This window comes from Orcinus orca, chromosome 15, assembly GCF_937001465.1.
Source record: "Orcinus orca chromosome 15, mOrcOrc1.1, whole genome shotgun sequence".
Taxonomy (NCBI): Eukaryota; Metazoa; Chordata; class Mammalia; order Artiodactyla; family Delphinidae; genus Orcinus; species Orcinus orca.
Genome location: NC_064573.1, coordinates 40,414,441 through 40,433,077, shown reverse-complemented (window position 1 = coordinate 40,433,077; position 18,637 = coordinate 40,414,441). Strand labels below are relative to the sequence as shown.

The 18,637-nt window shown below is 37.6% G+C and overlaps 1 protein-coding gene across 22 annotated transcripts in view; it reads left to right on the top strand.

Annotated features, from left to right (window-relative positions):
* DTNA (dystrobrevin alpha) overlaps positions 1-18,637 on the top strand; it is a 390,891-nt gene that overhangs the window by 100,374 nt on the left and 271,880 nt on the right. For 4 of the 22 annotated variants that reach the window (XM_004273689.4, XM_004273695.4, XM_049697968.1 and 1 more), the window contains exon 1: positions 11,362-11,566. The exons of 16 other annotated variants lie outside the window; for them this stretch is intronic. The gene's annotated coding sequence lies outside the window, so the exon portion shown is untranslated. Of the gene's footprint in view, positions 1-11,360; positions 11,567-18,637 lie in introns of those variants that run through there. 2 more of the 22 variants (XM_049697964.1, XM_012534432.3) reach the window with 2 other exon arrangements.

Sequence of the window (18,637 nt, the reverse complement as noted above, 5' to 3'; positions counted from 1 at the left end):
AGATATTGCATTGTCTTATGGCATTCAATATTTTAGACGAAAAATCAGACATTATTTTCAAAGCTGTTCCTTGAATATGATGTCTTTTTTCTCTGGCTGCTTTTAAGATTTACTATTTACCTGTTTCTTAGCAGTTTAATTGTAAAATGCCTGAGTGTGTTTTTGTTATTGGTTGGTTGTTTGGTTGTTTGGTTTCTTTGTTTGTTGTTACATTTATCCTACTTGGGTTTCACTTAGCTTTTTTCATACATGGATTGAATTCCTTCAATTTTTGACAATACTCACCTATGATTTCTTGAAATATTTCTTTTTCTCACATCCTTCTGGAGGTACAGTTACACATATGTTAGACCATTGGATATTGTGTTACAGTCACAGATTTTCTATTCTGTTTTTTCCCTTTTGTTTCAATTTGGATGATTTTATTGACCTGTCTTAAATTTTACTGATCCTTTCTTCTGCTGGGTTCAGTCTACTATTCAGCCTACTGAATGGATTCTATATTTATGATACTGTAATTTTTATTTTTATAATTTCCATTTGGTTCTTCCTTATTGTACCCATATCTCTGCTGAAATTCTCCACCTGTTAAATGTGTGCTTCCCATTTTTCCATTATATCTTTTTAACATATTTAATACTTGTCTATTAAGTCCAACATCTGGGCTGTCTGTGGGTCTGCTTCTATTGCTTATTTTTAAATTTTCATTAAGGGTCACATTTTTCTGCTTCTTCACGTGTTCTACATTTTTTATTGTATAATTTTTTATATTGTATAGATTTTTTATATTGTATAGATTTTGTATAGGTATTGATAGATTTTGTAGAGATATTGTATAGATTTTTTATAGTGTTCTATATTTTTATTGTATATTGCCTTCATGGGTAAAAGAACAGTAGTAAAATAATATTTAACCTCAGAAAAGGGCTCACTCCTCCAATCAATCAGGCTGCTAATATGTGTGTTATGTGTTGGTGGTGTATGTTGTGTGCAGGGGACTGAATCAATCTAATATGTGCTAGATCTGAACCTGGGCTTTGCTACAGCTTTAGTTAAATCCCTACCTCAATAGGACCTTTCCTTTAGGTATACTGAGCTTGGCAATGCTCTGGAGATGTCTTCATGCCTAGCCTAACAGCCAACACTTCTGAACCACAGGAAATCTCTCCCTCCTTTACACTCCAGCTCCCAACTGTTCAGGCTTAATGACATCTTTCGCCTCTTTGTTGCCATGAACCCCAGCCACTGGAGAGCTGTCTCAATGAACAGAGTGAAGACCTCGTGCATCTTGAGGGGATCTTTGTCAGCTCTCCTGCCCTGCCCTAGCCTGTCTCAACTACCCACAAGCACTCAGTGAAAGCCTGCAGGAAAGGGTTGGCAGTCAGATACAGATTCTCTCTGTGGTTGGGGTACCTCAGGATTCTAATTTATGATACCAGGCCATTTGCACCTGTTAAAAGTTTGCTAACAGTTGGGCTGTTTGTCCTTACATGTCCCTACTCCCCCTTCCCATGTGATGAGGGTGTTCCTCCTCTCACCATGTCCCCAGGAGTGATAAAAGCTATAGAATTCTTCTCTCCGAGGAAGGGTTCATCTCATTTGGGAAATTAATTAATCTAGGTTTCTTTGGGTCTACAGTTCTTTGGTGGGTTATTTCATACCTTCTGCATTCACCTCCCCATGATACCCTCCAGCCACCCCTAAGTCTTTAAGGTCTGCATACCAGAAGTAAGCCCACCTTGGGAAGGCAGACCTGGAAGCAGTCTCAAGCCCTTTGGGACAGAGTCCCAAGTACCAGCACATGCTGAGAAGAGAGTTACTGGTTCTTTTTCTAATTCATCGCTCAGTGGGGAAAAACACAGGCAAAGGAGAACTAGAGCAGCAAGCCCTCTGAATTGTGAGGCCCGGGCTGGGTCTTCTCTCCTCGCTTGACTGGGTCTGAGGGTAGTACTGATGAAAATATATTTAATATTTTGGAGATAGGTGGGAAAACTTCATAGAGAGAGGACAAATATGGATGGAAAATGATGGATGCTAAGGATGACCTTTGACTCTTTGCCCATTGCCAACTCTTACAGCTGTAGAAATCATAGAATGTATACATCCTCTTTCCAAGAGTAGAAGGTAACTTCAATGTTGATGAGATACTCTTAAAGAAATAGGGTACAGTATATCTTCTAGAAAGCTAATATCTCCAAATTGACATATTATAAGGAACAGAACTAATGGGTTAAATGAATCAAGACAAAGCTTTCCTCAAATAATAAAATACACGAACTTGGCCCACATGAGAATGACTATGACAACTTAAAAGGGAAATTACTTCATTGTCAGATTTACATTGCCTTCCAATCGAAAGCAAACACAAAATGACTGCTGTGATAAATTCAAGATAATTTACTTGTCTTGATTGGGTTATGAGTTAATTGATAGTTTAGGTAGAACTTCAGTTACAAAAGAATTTATTTTCATTTTTTAAGCTACAAAGTTTTTACATATGAAGGAATTATCTATAAGTATATGTGTTCCTATATTTAATTCCACAGATATATAATGAAAGTTTCAATGTAAGGGACTACAACAAACTTCAGAATAAAAATATAACTTTATTTTAATTAAATGTTATTTTTCACTATGTCTGATATAGATAATTGTATACTTTGCTGGGATTTAGCTGTCATTTTAGCATTGGATATGTTTGTAGAAAAGTATGAAATGTTATGTTGCCTCCCCACATACATGCACAATTGCTGAATTTGTTGGGATCATTTTGGAGAGAGGTTGGAGAATTTGTTTCCTTTTTAAAGCAATGCTGAAGAGTGAAGGCAGAGAATTGCAGTTAATATGGTGAATGGAACACATACTTAATTCCACCCTCTCCCTCCCAAAGAAATCCTCTAATGACAGTAAACAAAAAATACTCACTAGAATAAAGAAAACAGGAGAGCCTACAACACAGGGAGCTATTGACATAGTATTTGGAAAATGGAAAGGGAATGACTGAGCGGTACTTGATTTAGCTGAGCAGAGATGTGGAAAGCCAGGTGCCTGAAGAGGAGATGCCTACGTAGATGGAAATGGAGACTCCCTAGAACGCTGGAAAGGCTCAAGGACTAGAGGTCTGTTGAAGCCAGAGGTGAGAAGTGGAGCTGAAAGCAGAACTTGGTTGAAAGTCTTAAAAAGAGTAGCTGGACTCTCAAATTGCCTCTTCTACCCTGTGCAGCCTGGCAACTACCTCTCCCTCACCTTGCAGGAGACATGGCGGGAGGGGGCCTTATTCTCTGGAGTAACTTAATTAGAGAGGTTACAAACAGCAATATTGGAAACAGTGGCAGGTGGGGGTGAGGTGTAACACTGAAATCTGGTGGATTAAGTGGAAATCTCCATGCTGAATAGTGGTGAACTTCCCTCAATTTCAAGCCTTTTCACCCAGCTTTGCTTCCAGGACACTGGCAACTGAACTTGTCCCTCCTAGATAGGACACTGGAGGGGGGCTTCTCTAGAGGATCTGACTACCCAAGGGGGCAGAAACCTAGCTACCCTTGAGGATGTTTCAGTGAAGGCTCAGCTTTGTCTAATCACTTTATGGTAATGTCGTAACGCCCATAACACAATGGCTGGGTGGATATCGAGGGAATACCAGATGTGGGGAATGTCTCTAACATAAAAGAGACCAAAACACACGAACAAACAAAGAAGAAATTGAAGCAAACAAAGATTGCAGGGAAGAGATTAAAGCTTTTTAAAAAACCTGAAATGTATATAGTCTTTGATATCAGAAAAGAAATTGTGTCCATGAAACAAAACGTGGTGTTTATAAAAACAATTCGAGACAAATAGAATTCTTAGAAATTAAACATATGTTAGCAGAAATAGAATATTCAACAGAAGAGAGATGAGGAATTATTCCAGAGAGGAGGTGGTAGAAAGATGAATATAAGAGAAAAGATAATAAAATTAAGGGGTCAGTCTAAGGGGTCCAACATCCAACTAAAAGGAGCTTAGTTTCAGAATGAAAGAACAGGGGAAATAGAGCTCAGAAATTGCTTTAAAATAAAATTTCAGGAATTGGAGGAGATGAGTAAAATTTCCTTGAGTTTCAAACACAGTCAATGGTGCAGGGACAGGTGGTGGTGGAAATGGGGGACCATACCAAAGTATACTGTCATGGGATATTAGAACACCAGGGATAAAGAAGAAATAATATTTGGACGATGGACCAGAATAACTTGTAAATAACAGCACTAGGAACTACATGACAGTGGAGAAATTACTTGAAATTTCTGAGGGAAAAGTATTTCTAAACAATGAATTCTGTAGTCAAGCTATTGATTAATGGAAGAAGAGAATAAGGATATTTTCATGCATTCAGTTTCTCCAAAACTTAATTTGTCCTGAGCATCTTTCTCAGGAAGCTGCTGGAGTTTGTGTTACCTCTAGTCACCCATCGGGGAGTCCATCAAGAAGGCGAGAACAAAGAACCCAGCAAAGGGACTCAATACTGAAGAGAAGCAAAAGCCAGTCCCGCGATGACAGCTCAGAAGCACTACTGCTACAAAAAGGACCAGGGTGGGGGAGGGGGTAGACGGCATGCAGAAAAAATAGTTGATATGTTTGTCTGTATTAAGAGGAATGTTACATGTCTATTGGAGAGTTTGAAAAAAATGTAATGTTAGGCAGATAGAAAATTAAGCAAACAAAAATATGACACAACCACCAGTGTCAGGAAAAAGAAAACTGTGTAAAAGAAAGGAAATGGACTCATATATCCCATGTGGTTTACATGTGAATAATATGTACATAGCCAAAATAATGTAATCACTGATAAGTTCTTCCCCTAAAATTGTTGTGTAATTAAATTGTGAGGATTAAGGAAAGTGTGTGTGTGTGTGTGTGTGTGTGTGTGTGTGTGTATGTGTGTGTAAATGAGAATGAGGAAGGGAGGGAAAGAGGGAGAGAGAGGTTGAGAGCACACATGCTGGAGAAGGTGTGTATAAGAACTAAATTCTTATTTTCCATAGTAGGAGGAGAATAGATAATATTGACATTTGAAAAAATTTTTTTAAATAGGAGTACAAGAGCGTCATTTAAGAATACAGACTGATTGTCATAATTACCAGTTACGAGTTGATGGTCATCGTCTCTGGGATTCTAGGGTGAGGAGGGATGGGACACGTTCTTTTAAGCTCTATTATTCTACATGGCTTTAAAAAATACGTGCATATTTTAAAAAAATGTATTACCGTTATACTTTTAAAATAAACTGAATGCAATGATTTCTAGTGCTCAAAGGTTTTCAAGCTAAGCTTCCCAGATTCCTGGAGGTTTCCACAGGGACTGCTTAAGGAAGAGGCAGGGCCCCAGGTTTCACACCTGAGGTTCTGCTAAAGGAGCTATGCCTTGTCATTATTAAGTTTCAGTGAACTATTTCCTTTGAACAAAGGGTTCCCTAGTGAAACAACACCAAAAAACAAATTTGAAAAGCACTGATGAGTCACATGCTCATCTGGAGAAAAACTGCTCCCAAATAAATAAGTTGGGTGCAATAGCCACCAGACTCCGTCCACCTTGCCTATCACCTGTCATTTTCTTTTACCACATACAATAGAATTGTCCTATTTCCAACTCTTGATAAATCTCAAGAGGCTTGGAGTAGAACCAATATGGAGTATACATGTGATTATGAAAATGTGCACAGATTTGAAGCGATGACATTAAATACATTTTCAAGGCATCAGGTATGGCCGATACTGCCAGAGCTCACGTAAGTGGTATCATAAGGTGTATCTCTCTGTCCCTAGGATGAGGTTGGATATTCTAGTTTTGCCTAGTGATTGTGATATATTTATGATTGTGCTTTAATTAGGGTTGATTTTGGTTCCACAAAGGAAAAATACCCCTACCCCAGCTTAAAGGAAAAGGTACAAATAAAACCTGTATTTCTAATATTAAAGATAATCCGTATCTTTTGTAAATGTGGAGTATTGATTGTTTCCTGGGCTATAGAGCTTCTCAAAAACAAAAAAAAAATCCTTAACTCAATGAGTTTAATTTGGGGAAAGATCAAATGCTGAAACACATACTCCTGAGAAAGTTATTCTCTCATCAACCAATATCTATCTCTCTCTCTCTTCCCCTCCCACCACCCCTGCCACTTACAATTTGAAATGTTGTACCTCTTCTGTGGGCTTCCATTATTTCTCAGTCTAAAATAACTAAAAGCTTCTTTGAAAAGTACATATAATTTTTATCAAGTTTATATAAAATACAATATAAAATATATTCATTTAATATATTTTATATATTCTTATTTTACATGTATATCTCATTTGATGTTGACAACAACTCTTTGAAATTTGTATGATTGTTCTCATTGTGGAGATGAGGAAATAGTGGCCGTTGGAATTTGACCCCTCCCAAGTTGCATGGCTAATGGGGGAAATGCAAAAAGAAATCTACATTTTCTGATTATCATTCTACTTGGGCCAAACACCTGTTAATTAATAAAAAGACTAATCTTTATCAAAAGCATACACATAACATAAAAAAAATTCCAGCTTACATGTATAGGATGACTAACTAGTCCTGGTTTTCCTGAGACTTTCCTGATTTTATCACTGAAAATCCTGCATCCCGGGAAATCCCTTAGTTCCATTGAAACCGGGATGGTTGGTCACTTTACATGCAGTGCTCAGCCTAAGAGGCTATAATAGCTACCTTTTATGGGAACTGAGAGTGATACAGGAAATGAAATGCAAGGAGAGGAAAGAGATCGAGATAGTTTATTTAGTCAAGGGTGAAGATAATTTCTTACTCATATCAAAGAAAATCAATTTTAGCAACCACAGCAATAGGACAAAACAATTACTGAAATTTTTCAAAAACGTTCATGTAAATAAATGTCTGTAGCTTCAAGATCCATGTCAGTATCCAAAAGACACACAAATATGACACTACTAGATATTGAACAATAAAGTGTTCCATGAGAAGAAATCATAAAACACACAGCCAGATGTCCTAGGGCCAAACTACCTAATCCTCCCATTTAAACCTTGCTGTCCTCAAAGTCTGCCCCATTCAAAGGTGCTGCTCCCCAGTCTGGCTTACAGTTTGGTCCCTGCTTCTGCTGTACCAGATTCTGTTCACCCATCCCTTCCCTGTTCTCACTGGTGCCTTTAAGATCACTCTTTCTTGGGTATTTCTCTTGATGCCCTTTCTTCACATCAACCCCTTTAAGCTTCTTCTGTGTCTCTTTCCACATTGGAGTGCCTCCCCATTTCCTGTCCACTCCCCTCCCAACCCACCTGCCACACAAGAGACCCTGAGAAGAGAAATAGAGATGCTCTCCAAGGACAAGGAGGAGAGAGAAGGAATGAGGAAGGGCTGCAATTATCTTTATTTGAATCTTTTGGCTGTGTGTGTGGGCCTGTGTGTGGACCCGTAAATCATTTAGATAGGATTCCTTCTGGCCTTTATCTTTCCTTCTAGTGCCCACAGGTGTTCTAATATAGTTGAAATCATGGGGCATATGCATTTATATGCTAAGCGTTAAACAATGTCTTTCTGTTGTCATCAAAACTACTATTGTTCCCAGTTATTTTCCACCAAATATGCTATTATAATTAGTAAATTTATACATATGGCCCTTTCCATAATTAGGGCTATTTTCATATCATAGGCATTCAAAATGAGTGCCCAATTTCATCTAATTTTGAAATTGATCAGCATTTAATAAGATTATATGTAGTATGCTGCTGTTTTGAATCCCTTCCATATCTGTTGTTAGAGCCCCTATATATATAGTTTTTCTACTTTTTTCTTGGGCAGTGTCTATTGTAATTACTTTTCAAACAACTACTACTTGGATTTATTATTTTTTTCCTCAGGGGAAAAAAACCCCACAATTTATCCCCCTCCCCCACCAAAAAAAAACTCACTTTTGTATAATGAGTGTCTTAGTCCATTCAGGCCACTATGAAAATATACCATAGACCGGGTGGCTTACAAACAACTGAAATAAGCAACAGAAATTTATTTCTCTCAGTCTGAAGACTGGAAGTCCAAAATTAAGATGCCAGCAGATTTGGTGTCTTATGAGGGCTTGCTTCCTGGCTCATAGAGGCCCATCTTTTTGCTGTGTCCTCTCCTGGTGGAAGGGACAAAGAAGCTCTCTGGGGTCTCTTTTATAAGGGCACTAATCCCATTCATGAGGGCTCCACCCTCAAGACCTAAGCACCTCCCAAAGGCCCCACCTCCTGATACAATCACATGAGAGATTGGGTTTCAACATATGAATTTTGTGGGACACAAATATTCCGTCTATAGCAAATAGTGTATTTTTTTAAAAAAATAATATGTAAAAGACAAAATCATCCACAAAACTATCAGCATGAGAATACAGCCTATGCCAGTGTCTTAAGGACGCCAGGGAGGAAAAAATAACAGGGATCATTTGCTTTTCATTGCCCAGATTTTTCATACACAAGATGCCTGCCTCCCAGCTCAGCTAAAACCTGAGTTTTAACACCTTGTTCACCCCTCAAGGAGACTGCTACCAGCATTTGCCATCCACAGAACAGTGCTAAGACAGTCTATTTCTGGAGAATGGAGCGGAGATTAACTGCTTGTTCATGATAAATCAAGGGTATTTGATTTGCCTGTTACATGCCCAGTTTTCTTTGGAAGCAAGCCCTGGAAGCTATTTTTTCTGATCAAATCCTAACTCTCATGTTAGTGCTTGTGAAAGAGAAAAATAACATTTACTCATGATAAAGACTGACTTCCAGCCATTATAAATCTTATCAACTGCCACATGAAGGTTAGGGGGAGAAAAAGAAGAAAAAGAAATTCCCATGTGCTCACTCAACCTTGGGTTTGGACTCATGCTGCCACTACTGTTGCACACTGTTCTGGAATTTCTGTGATTTAAACAGATGAAAATATAAAAGGAGATAAATTTGGGAACCTAAGGAGATGTTTTCTTGTTGAATGTTGTACTGTAAGGAATGGCCAGTAACATTTCAATAAAGAAAATTGTTATAGTTTACTAGTTAATATGAATTATTAGGAGGGCCTAATATTTTCTTTATTTCTCTTAGAAGCCAGCAAGATAAATAGAAATAAACTTAGCAGAATTTGCCATGTTGGTGTTTAGAGTCATTCACTCACACAGACACAAAATGTATAATAATCTTTTTTTTTTTTTTGCTTCTATAAAGGTGCTCAGTGCCTAATATACCTTCCATATAATCTTTTGGTTAATGGCTTGAAAAGAGATATAATTCCCCCCACCCCATTATCTAAAATGTAAGCCAACATATAACAGTTTTCCATAGGTTAAAATATACACTTTCACACAAGCAATTGTTTGCTTGTTTCAACAAACATTTCTTGGGTGTCGGTTGTGCTAATGTTCACTCAAAGGTACAGCATAAGCGAATAGTGTGGCCGAATGTGAAACAGATGACCTGCTGCCAACTCTGTCCCCTCTTAGCTCACACGTGTTTTGACACCATCCATTAGCCTTGGGGAGAAGTGTTTTGATAGAGGGGGGAAGAAACACAAAGACAGGGATTTGTGCTCTCTGGGTGAGTGGTTATTTCTGTTTATTTCTGAAGTTATTTGGATGTCTTTATCTATCAGCATTACATACAGCTTGAAATTTCCCTAAAATAATCAGCTTGGGAATAAGAATAAAGAAAGTTTCTTCCTCCTCTCCCTCCTTCTTTCACTCTTTTTTTGTTTTTTTTTAAAGGACATCTAGTAACAGGCTGAGGAGTGAGCAGGTTGGTAGGATCAGTCTATATGGGGCATCAAGATATCACCAAAATAAATTAGTCATAGGATGCCAGTTAATCAAGTGTTCACTCACAGTTCCCTAAAATGGTCTTGTTCAGATGTGGTAAAAGACCACCTAGGACAGAACATTTAAAACCAACCACAAACAAAGAGAAAGGTTTCTTTTTGGGAGTCAACCTTTGCCGTTGGGTATTTTCGAGATGTCTGTACAAGTTGCTAGGGGCAGCTGCGGCCACAGCACCACCCTGAGCCCAGCCAGCTGACATTCACCTGGAGCTGGCAGAGACAGCCAGATGAGATCTGGAAACCCCAGAATGCCTGGGGTTGTGGTTTGTCTGATGCCGAAATTATAAATCCTCTATCAGGCCTTTCAAGAAGTTGTCTGGTCCATAATATTGCACATAATACACTCACTATTTTGAACAGGGTGAGGTAAATTATTTTCAGCAGCAGCAGATCTTTTGATCCCAGTGACCACAAAATAAATATTAAATACAATTTTAGTAGTGATTTAAAGGGACTCCACATTATTCATTCTTGTCAGATCCTGTTTGAGAAAATGTACTTTTTCCCCTCATTTCCATTGACTCAGTTTTTCTTTGTTCAGACATGTGTGTGTGAGTGTGGGGTGTGGGAGAGTATTGTACGTGGCCAGCCCCACGCAGTCCTCACCAAAGTTTACAAGACAGTCCTGGAAAAGAAGACTTGACAGGGAGATAGAAGTGTTTCTTGCACCCTCTCCTCCTGCTGTCTGCAATATAAAATATAGGACAGGTGAAAGCAGTTTTTTCACAATTCCTATGAGCAAGGTTTTCTCTCACAGAAAATCCACAGATGGAATAGTTGCCCTTCAGAATACCGTCAAGCATTCAGCATAACCATCGCTTCCTCTAATGGGTCCCAACTCATTTACTAATAAGGAAATTCAGCTCTTAACAACAAATTTGCCATTTCCCTTTTCTACTGCATCCATAGCCATTTGGGGTAAAATTATAGGTGAATATTCAAACATAAACGCTATGCAACAACAAAAATATTTGTCATGCTCCCAAATATTTGCCCCGTTTCTCCTCAAAGTTAAGGGGGAAAAAAATCCAGAAAACTTACTTGTTTGTATTATGTATACCTGGGAAGTTTTTCATGCCGAGTAACAGAACACAACTTGAGCTGCCTTGCTTTCCGCTTCCAGGAATGCCAATCAGAGAACATTCTTTTTCAGACAGCCAAGTTTGGAAGTCAGTTGGTTTCTGGTAGGAGGTAGGGGGAGGGGATGGCAGTGGGAAAAGCACCGTGAGTCCTCCGGCTGATATTCAGTTTCCATGTGTTTCCGTAATAGCCATCAATGAAAGCATCTCCTTTTACCCACGTGGAGACAGGTAAAAAGACAGCTGAGTAAATCAGTATTAGATGTAGCAACGGAAGCTCAGGCAGAGCATGGAGGGGGTTGAAGAGGGTGGAGGGGGTGGAGGGAGGGCTTTTGACAGCCTGCCATTGGTGAGCTTACCAAAGGCATCTGCCAGTGGGACTTCAGTGGAATGTGAAACCAACTCATTTTCAAGTTAAAGATAGACACAGTATACACCAGGATCTAGAAGCTGGATTTTAACCTTGTGTCTCTCCCTAGAATTTCAGAGAGTCCTGTTGTGATCTCTGTTGTAATTAGCCATTTGGTTAAGGTTTATTCTTTATATGAATGTGCTAAGAATTCATATATGTTCTGGATGTACTGGAATTAAAAGGATTTAAGAGATCATGTACATACTCTAGGGTAAGTGCAAAGACGTTGCTTCTCTGGGAAGGTTAATGTTGCATTTTTCTTTTTATTTGTGTGAATGAAAAAGTGATCAGGGAGATTTTCCAGTGTTGTAACTTTGTTACCTTTCTTGAGATATTTGGGGTCTTACATTTTGTGAAGTAGAAAGAAACAAAGTATTTCAGCTTAGTTTTGAAGATGACCTTGCACTTCTAACTTCAGTTTGGCTTTACCTTTACCTACTTTTCCCTCTATTAACTCCTTAAACACCCTGCATTTCTTGAATTACAACGTCAGTAGTTAAACATGTCACAACACCGACTAAATGTTATTCCGTCCATGATGCCATTGGTGGTGACTGTATTCTTGTGAGATGGAGTTATTTCCCTTGCTTGGCACTATGGCATTTTTTAATTTAAAAAAGAAAAAAAGAAAACAATAATAAAAGTGGGGGGGGGGAGGTGGTAGAAAGTGCATAAGGAGCCGTTGGAAGATATTCTGTTTCTTTTTAAAAAAAAAAAAAAATGAGAAAAATAGGCAATTTTCCATTGAAGAGAACAATTTATTAATAGAAGTTATTTTTTGGTGTTGCCTCATTAATTCCAAGCAGGTTCTCGTCCTCCAAAAAAGCTGATATTTGCTAAGTGAATAGAGGCGTTCTGATTCTACAGAGCTTGAGAGTGGAGGAGGGGGAGAGCTGTCTGATTTGCTGCTGCCTTGCTATGTGCTGAGGATTTCAAAACTTTTTTAGTTAAAAGAAAGAATGACAAACCTTAGTCCTCTTCAAGCTTTTGACCATGTATAGGTTTTGTTTCTTGTTTTGTCCAGTGACCTCTCAGCTCTCTTAGAGACAGCTTTTCCAAACTTGCACAGCATTCCTTCTGAATAAATACTGTCCATAATAGTCACAGAGTACATGGTATGAATTGGAAATTCTACTTTATATGGGGAAAATAAATGTGCTGATGTGCTTATTACAGAGCGTGGGGCTGAACAGTTGTTGCACGTAACTGGCCGGGTTTTGTTCTGTCAAGTCAACCAGATTCTAATGAACTAAGTTGGCTGAACTAGGTACGAACAATGAATGATAACATGGATCTTTCACTCAACGTTGATCAGAATAAATAATAATACCACGTTACTCTTCTAAAATGAAAAATGAACATAATGAACACGATACTGATAGAGTCACTTAATTTTACAGTTCTGTTAGATCACGGTTAACCTTCCCTAATATCTATAATTAACCCATTAAGTTGTGAAAGTCGCAGTTAATTTTCACTTCTCTGCAAGTGGATGGCACGTTTGTATATTTTCCCTGGTGACATTGGATGCCTGTGCCCCTTGCTTTACCTGGCTGTGTCCTGAACTGTTGACAAGAGGAGGGAGCCTGGCAGGAATCATAGGTGTCTCCGAGATATTTGTGAGAGCATGCATCACACACACCAGGACACGCACACACACTTACATGTAAACTTACCTTTTGCTTAACTAATATATTTCTGATTGAATTATACATACAAATAAAATTATATTAGTATGGGGCTTTGTTTTTGTTTTCAGTGTGTCAAAAGAAAGCCAAAAAAGGATACAACATTTAAAAATTTTAAACTATAAGAATTTTAGACATTATGTGGCCAGATCGCGTTGACAGGAGAAGGGGCCGATGAATATCTCTCTGCTGCTGTGATGTCCCTGCTGACATCGTCAAGCTTGGATTTTATTTCTTTGAACATAGTAAGTGTAGTTGTTTTATAATATACATCTGCTAAGTCTAATATCTCAAGAGTTACCAAGATTTGTTTCTATTATTATTGCTCCTGTCAGTTTTCAGTCTTGTTTTCTTGGATATCTTTGACTATCTGCTGGCAATTATTTTTAAAATTACTTGTAGGGATAAGTTGAGACCTAGTGGTGATGATGGTCTCCTCCGGAGAGGACTTGGGTTTGCTTCTGCCAGGGCCCCTGGATCAGACCAGAATCACCTTAATCAAAGGTGATTAATCAAGGCACCCCTGTGTAAGAAGTAAGGCTACACATTTGTGTGAGGAACGGTTGATTTGGTGTTCATATCTACCCTGAGGGAAGATATGACCTTTTGAGGTCCCAGGGGAAAGCTGGGTTAGTTTATTAAAGCCCTCACCTGAGGACCGTGGGCTTTGATGTTCCACCGACACCCATAAGGCTGCCCAGCATGAAGCTGGTTTCTCAGACCTTTTGTTCCTGATACTCAGATACCCAAGAGCAAAAGCTTTCAAAAATTAGTGTCTTTATCTGAGTTCTGGTCTTCTCTTGAATGTCCCTGTCTTCACTATCTTATTAGCTCTTTGTTGTTTTTACATTTTAAATGTTTTCGATTACCTCAATGAGAATGTTGGTCCAAATGATCTCATTACCGTTACCAGAAATGGAAAGTCACACTTTTGCTTTTATAGTCATTTTTTTTAAAGACTCCTCATTCTAGGTACCAGGCAGTCTGCTGATATCGTTGATAATTCCAGGTCATTTTTCTGATTTGGGGTTTTAGCTGTGGCCTGATATGTTGAGGCTTTTGTGGAGAACTTTGCAAATGCAAATTTCTGATTGGAAGAATTCATGTGTTCCAACCTGCTTTGAGCTGTGAACAGTACTTAACGGTCCTTTTATTTGTCCTTAGCTGGCCCCTTTTCTTAGTAATCTCTGTAGTCTCTCAAGCCACCCCTACTGCCATCACTCTCAGCTGTTGACCTTGACTCTTCATGCTATCCCTTGACCTATATCCAGCATCACCACATTTCGCAAATTATCGTAAATAAATTCCTTCCTTTCCCTTCTCTCTGCTCTGTTTCAGGTGCTCATCACCTCCCTTGGTTATAGTATGGCTCCCGGTTGTTCTCTTGCCTTTAGGCTCCATCCTCAGCACATCTCCCATGCTGGGACCAATACACCCGTCTTCTAAAAGTCCTAGACATGAATGGATTCCCCCCACTACTTAAAAATCTCTTGTGGTTCACCATTCCCTTCAAAATGTATTCCTTAGTATGTCTTGGTATGTCAGAAAGCCTCAACCTGTTTCTCTAACATCACCTCCGCTACTTCACTGGTTATCACCAGCACTTTAATCACACATCATTGCTGCCTCCAGAATATTCCATACATGATCATATGTCTGTACTAGTCTACCTACTAGTTTCTTGGAGTTTTTTGCCCAGAATGCTCATCGTTTACCTCCTTTGTGGGCAAATCTTACTTCTCCTTCAAGGTTAATCTCATAAGTCACTTTCACTGTCCTGGCAGGCACTGTATCTTACTCATTTTTGTATTCTCAGTTACTGACACATAGAAACCATTCAATACATGTTTAAGGAATGAACAAATGACTATTTCGAGGAAGTTTTCCCTCAACAGTTCCTTTCTTACTTTATTCTCTTTCCTTCTAAACATCATTATTCTTTTGACCTTAGGCTCCTTGTCTAGAACAGTGATCATTCATAGTTCTTGATGTCAAGTAGACTCAATTAAAAATGTTTGTTTGGTTATTGTTGTTTTGGTAAGGGGATGTTATCTATTTTCATTTTTGCCAAATGAGACTGTATACCTTGATTGTGGTGACAAAAGAGATGATAGACGTGTTAAGTACGATAAATTAGTTGTATGTTCATAATCAAAAAGAAAGTCATAGAGTTGGAAAACAGACATGTTTCAACAAATCTAGCCCAGAATACTGAATAGCACAAATGGAAAAAGTCATGTGACACAACTAAATTAAAATCATCTCATTGCATACAGCCTGAATCTGAACCATCAGAAAACACTGGGTTATTTTCAGATCACAGTGTGTGCTAGAAGGAAAGAAGTTGCTTGTTTATGTGATATGATATTGTGACCCCAAATCTTAAAGTTGGTTAAAATTTTTCCCTAAAAATTTTAAGGCCTTAAAGTGCAGTATTAATCATTTTGCTATGGTAAGTTAACAAAACTACATTTACTTATTATAAATTGAATATAGTTGGTAGGAGTCAGAGGAAGAGAAAATATAGCTTATTAATTCTAAGGGTGTTTAACCGATTTCATATTCCTCAGATCATTTATAAATTTTTCACACACTTATTGTATTTCTTTAATATGTCAACTCCTGAGATTTAGAAAAATAAGAAACTTGGTTTCTATTTTTTCTTATATAGGGCTCTTTAACCTCCACAAAGACAAAAACCCTAATGTGGACAGGGTCAAAATTTATCTTAAAATTTGTTTGAGTCTAATCAAATGTTCAAAGTCAATATTTAGATGAGAACCCAGATTTCTCCATCACAAAATATGAAAATATAATATTATTGAACTTTTTTTGCTTCATCAATGAAAGAAATTAAGACTAGATCTTGAAAACTGGCAGATTTTAAATTGTAACCTCCAAGTAGCTGAGCTAATTTGTCTTATTAATTTAACAAATCCCTATCAAGCTCCTACCTTGTGCCTTAACTGTGCTTGTCTTAGACAATGAAATTATTTACTTAGCCCCCTTCACTGGACACTGACACCAGAGTATGTTGTGTTAAGACAATGGGTGTAATTTACAAATTGCTTTATATTATTCTCTCATTTATATTCTTAATTTATTTGCACTAATCTCCACTTGTTAAAAAGTCACTTTGCCTTTTCCTCAACAATTTGTGTTTTTCTCTCAGAAAGCTAAGTTTAAGAGTTTGGGGATTGCTTTTATTCTTAAAAATCTCATATTTTGCAGATATTTTATTATAGAATATTTTAAAGAGACCTAAACAAATTCTAAAAAAAAAAAAAGCTAAATAGAAAATGTATCCTTATCGCATAGGAAACTGTGTTGTATCTTAACATAAAATAAAAGTGCATTTATTTGCAGAAATAAAGCTGGATTCTGCATTCTTGCAAAATATATATGGCATAAGGATGACTCAGAGACACCCTGAGTCATGAAAGCTTCGTAAAGCTCCATGTATTTTAAAGAGAGCAATAGAGTTATTTTTATTATTTTTCCTTTTTAGTCTCATTTTACTTTTGTACCCCCATTCCTATGTAATGTGGTAGCACACAGATTTATGAGTACTGAAAAAATGAATTCACTGAATTAATCATAGTTCAAGAATACAGATGCCTTTATTAATTTTATTAAAAGATGTAGGCTAATTTTGAATGAAATTTATCTTCTCATGCATTGAATTTTTAGTCTTAGATGGTTCATTACTACACATTTGTAGAAACATTTACTCATCAAAAGATTTTTTTAACACCTCAGGTAAGTGTAACAATTCTCGTCTAAAATGCATCCAGTGTTTCGTACTATTTTGTGGGTAAGAGACATATGTTGTTATTTTCTTTTATATATGATAAAACTAAGATGCACACACATGAGGTGCTCCAGATATACTATACGTGGTTTCCTGAGGTAACACACAACCTCTAAATCTCAGTGGCTTATAAAAACCAAGGTTTCCTTCCCACTCATGAAAATTATTCGTCAGGGGTTGGCTGAAAACCCTACTCCACCTTGCTGCTTTTACCAGGAAATGACCCATGTTCCTTATGCTCACATTTCCTTGGCCAAAGCATGCCATGTGGTCACACCTAACTTCAGCTGGGCAAGTAATACAGTCCTACCACTTGCCAGAAAAGAGAAAAAGCTGGAATATTTATGAAGAGATCTAATGAATTCCACACTCATGGATGATAGGCAGTCCTAAACCCCCAGTAGACCAAAAGGTCTAGATTTAAACTCTTATATACCAGTGAACAGTTTTTGGTCCATACTTGGTAACACGTAGGCAAGCTACCTGCGGTCTGATGCTAACGTCTCTTGTCAGTTTTTATACTTTGACTTTGAGGCCCACTGAGAGTTTTTTGGGTCTCTAAATCTTCACCGTTTCTGGCGTGTCTGCGACCTTTCCTGTCACAGCTTCTCTGGTGCTTTGAAGTCCTAGCATTTTACCTGTCCTCACACTTAATCTCTCAGGGAGTTCTGCCCATGGAGAGCTCTGGGAAGGAAAAAGAGCCTCTGATAGGGCAATTTCTATAGAATGTAGAGAGTCAGTGTGCAATGCTAGCACTTTCCCATCTCTAAGAACTGACCATGTGTAGCAGAGAAATGGAGAAAAAGTAATTGAATGTAATTCTAATCCCCAGCACCCACTTTTTCCAGGAGGCAAAAGAAAAGGACTAGGATGAGGGAAAATGCCACAGAGGAATGGTGATCTGTATTATACATTAGAAATGCATAGTTTTGAATAACATTTGTATCCCTCTGCTACTCTACTTTTTGCTTTGCATTTAGTTTTAAGCATTACCAAGGTAAAACTGGGGAATTCAGAGATTAATGAGGCACCTAAAAGTTGAAAAACTTATTAAGCCAATAATTTTAAGGGTTTTTTGGATTTTAATTTGAATCAGGCAATCCAATTTATGTTCTCAGGAGTGATAATTCTAGGAAATGCTATATGGAAGAAAAAGAAAAACAGATGAGGATCCTAGGTCAGATGAATTTGGGAAATGCTGTACACCATATTGCTCTCTTGGAGATTTATGTGACCTTTGCATTAAGGGCTCTTAAAGTTTTACACTAAAGAGACATGCTTGATTTTCTTTAACCGAGTGTTTCTCAAGCTAATTTGAATATATATATATGTGTGTGTGTGTGTGTGTGTGTATATATATATATATATACACACACACATATATATAATTTGAATATATACAAACACATATATCAACATTATTTATATATGAATATATCATTTTTAACACATACTTTAATATACTTGGTAAATTCTGGATAAATCACCCCTAGTTCATTGTATTAATAATTAAAAATGTGATAGTCTGGTAGCTTATATAATACTTTGAGAAGATAAACCTGAGAATTATAAAGACTTTAAAAGATATCCTTACCTTTGGGTACTTTGTATTCTCTTTATAAATGACATTGCTTTTAAACACCAGCAGAAATCAAATCTTAAACTGATAGTGCATCCAATAATATTTGTTTAACTCTATTCAGGCATATCATTTGTGATATAGCCACTTATAAGGAGCCTAGCTGTATTCAGCAGAACCCAGAACTCAAAAGGGATTTGCTTT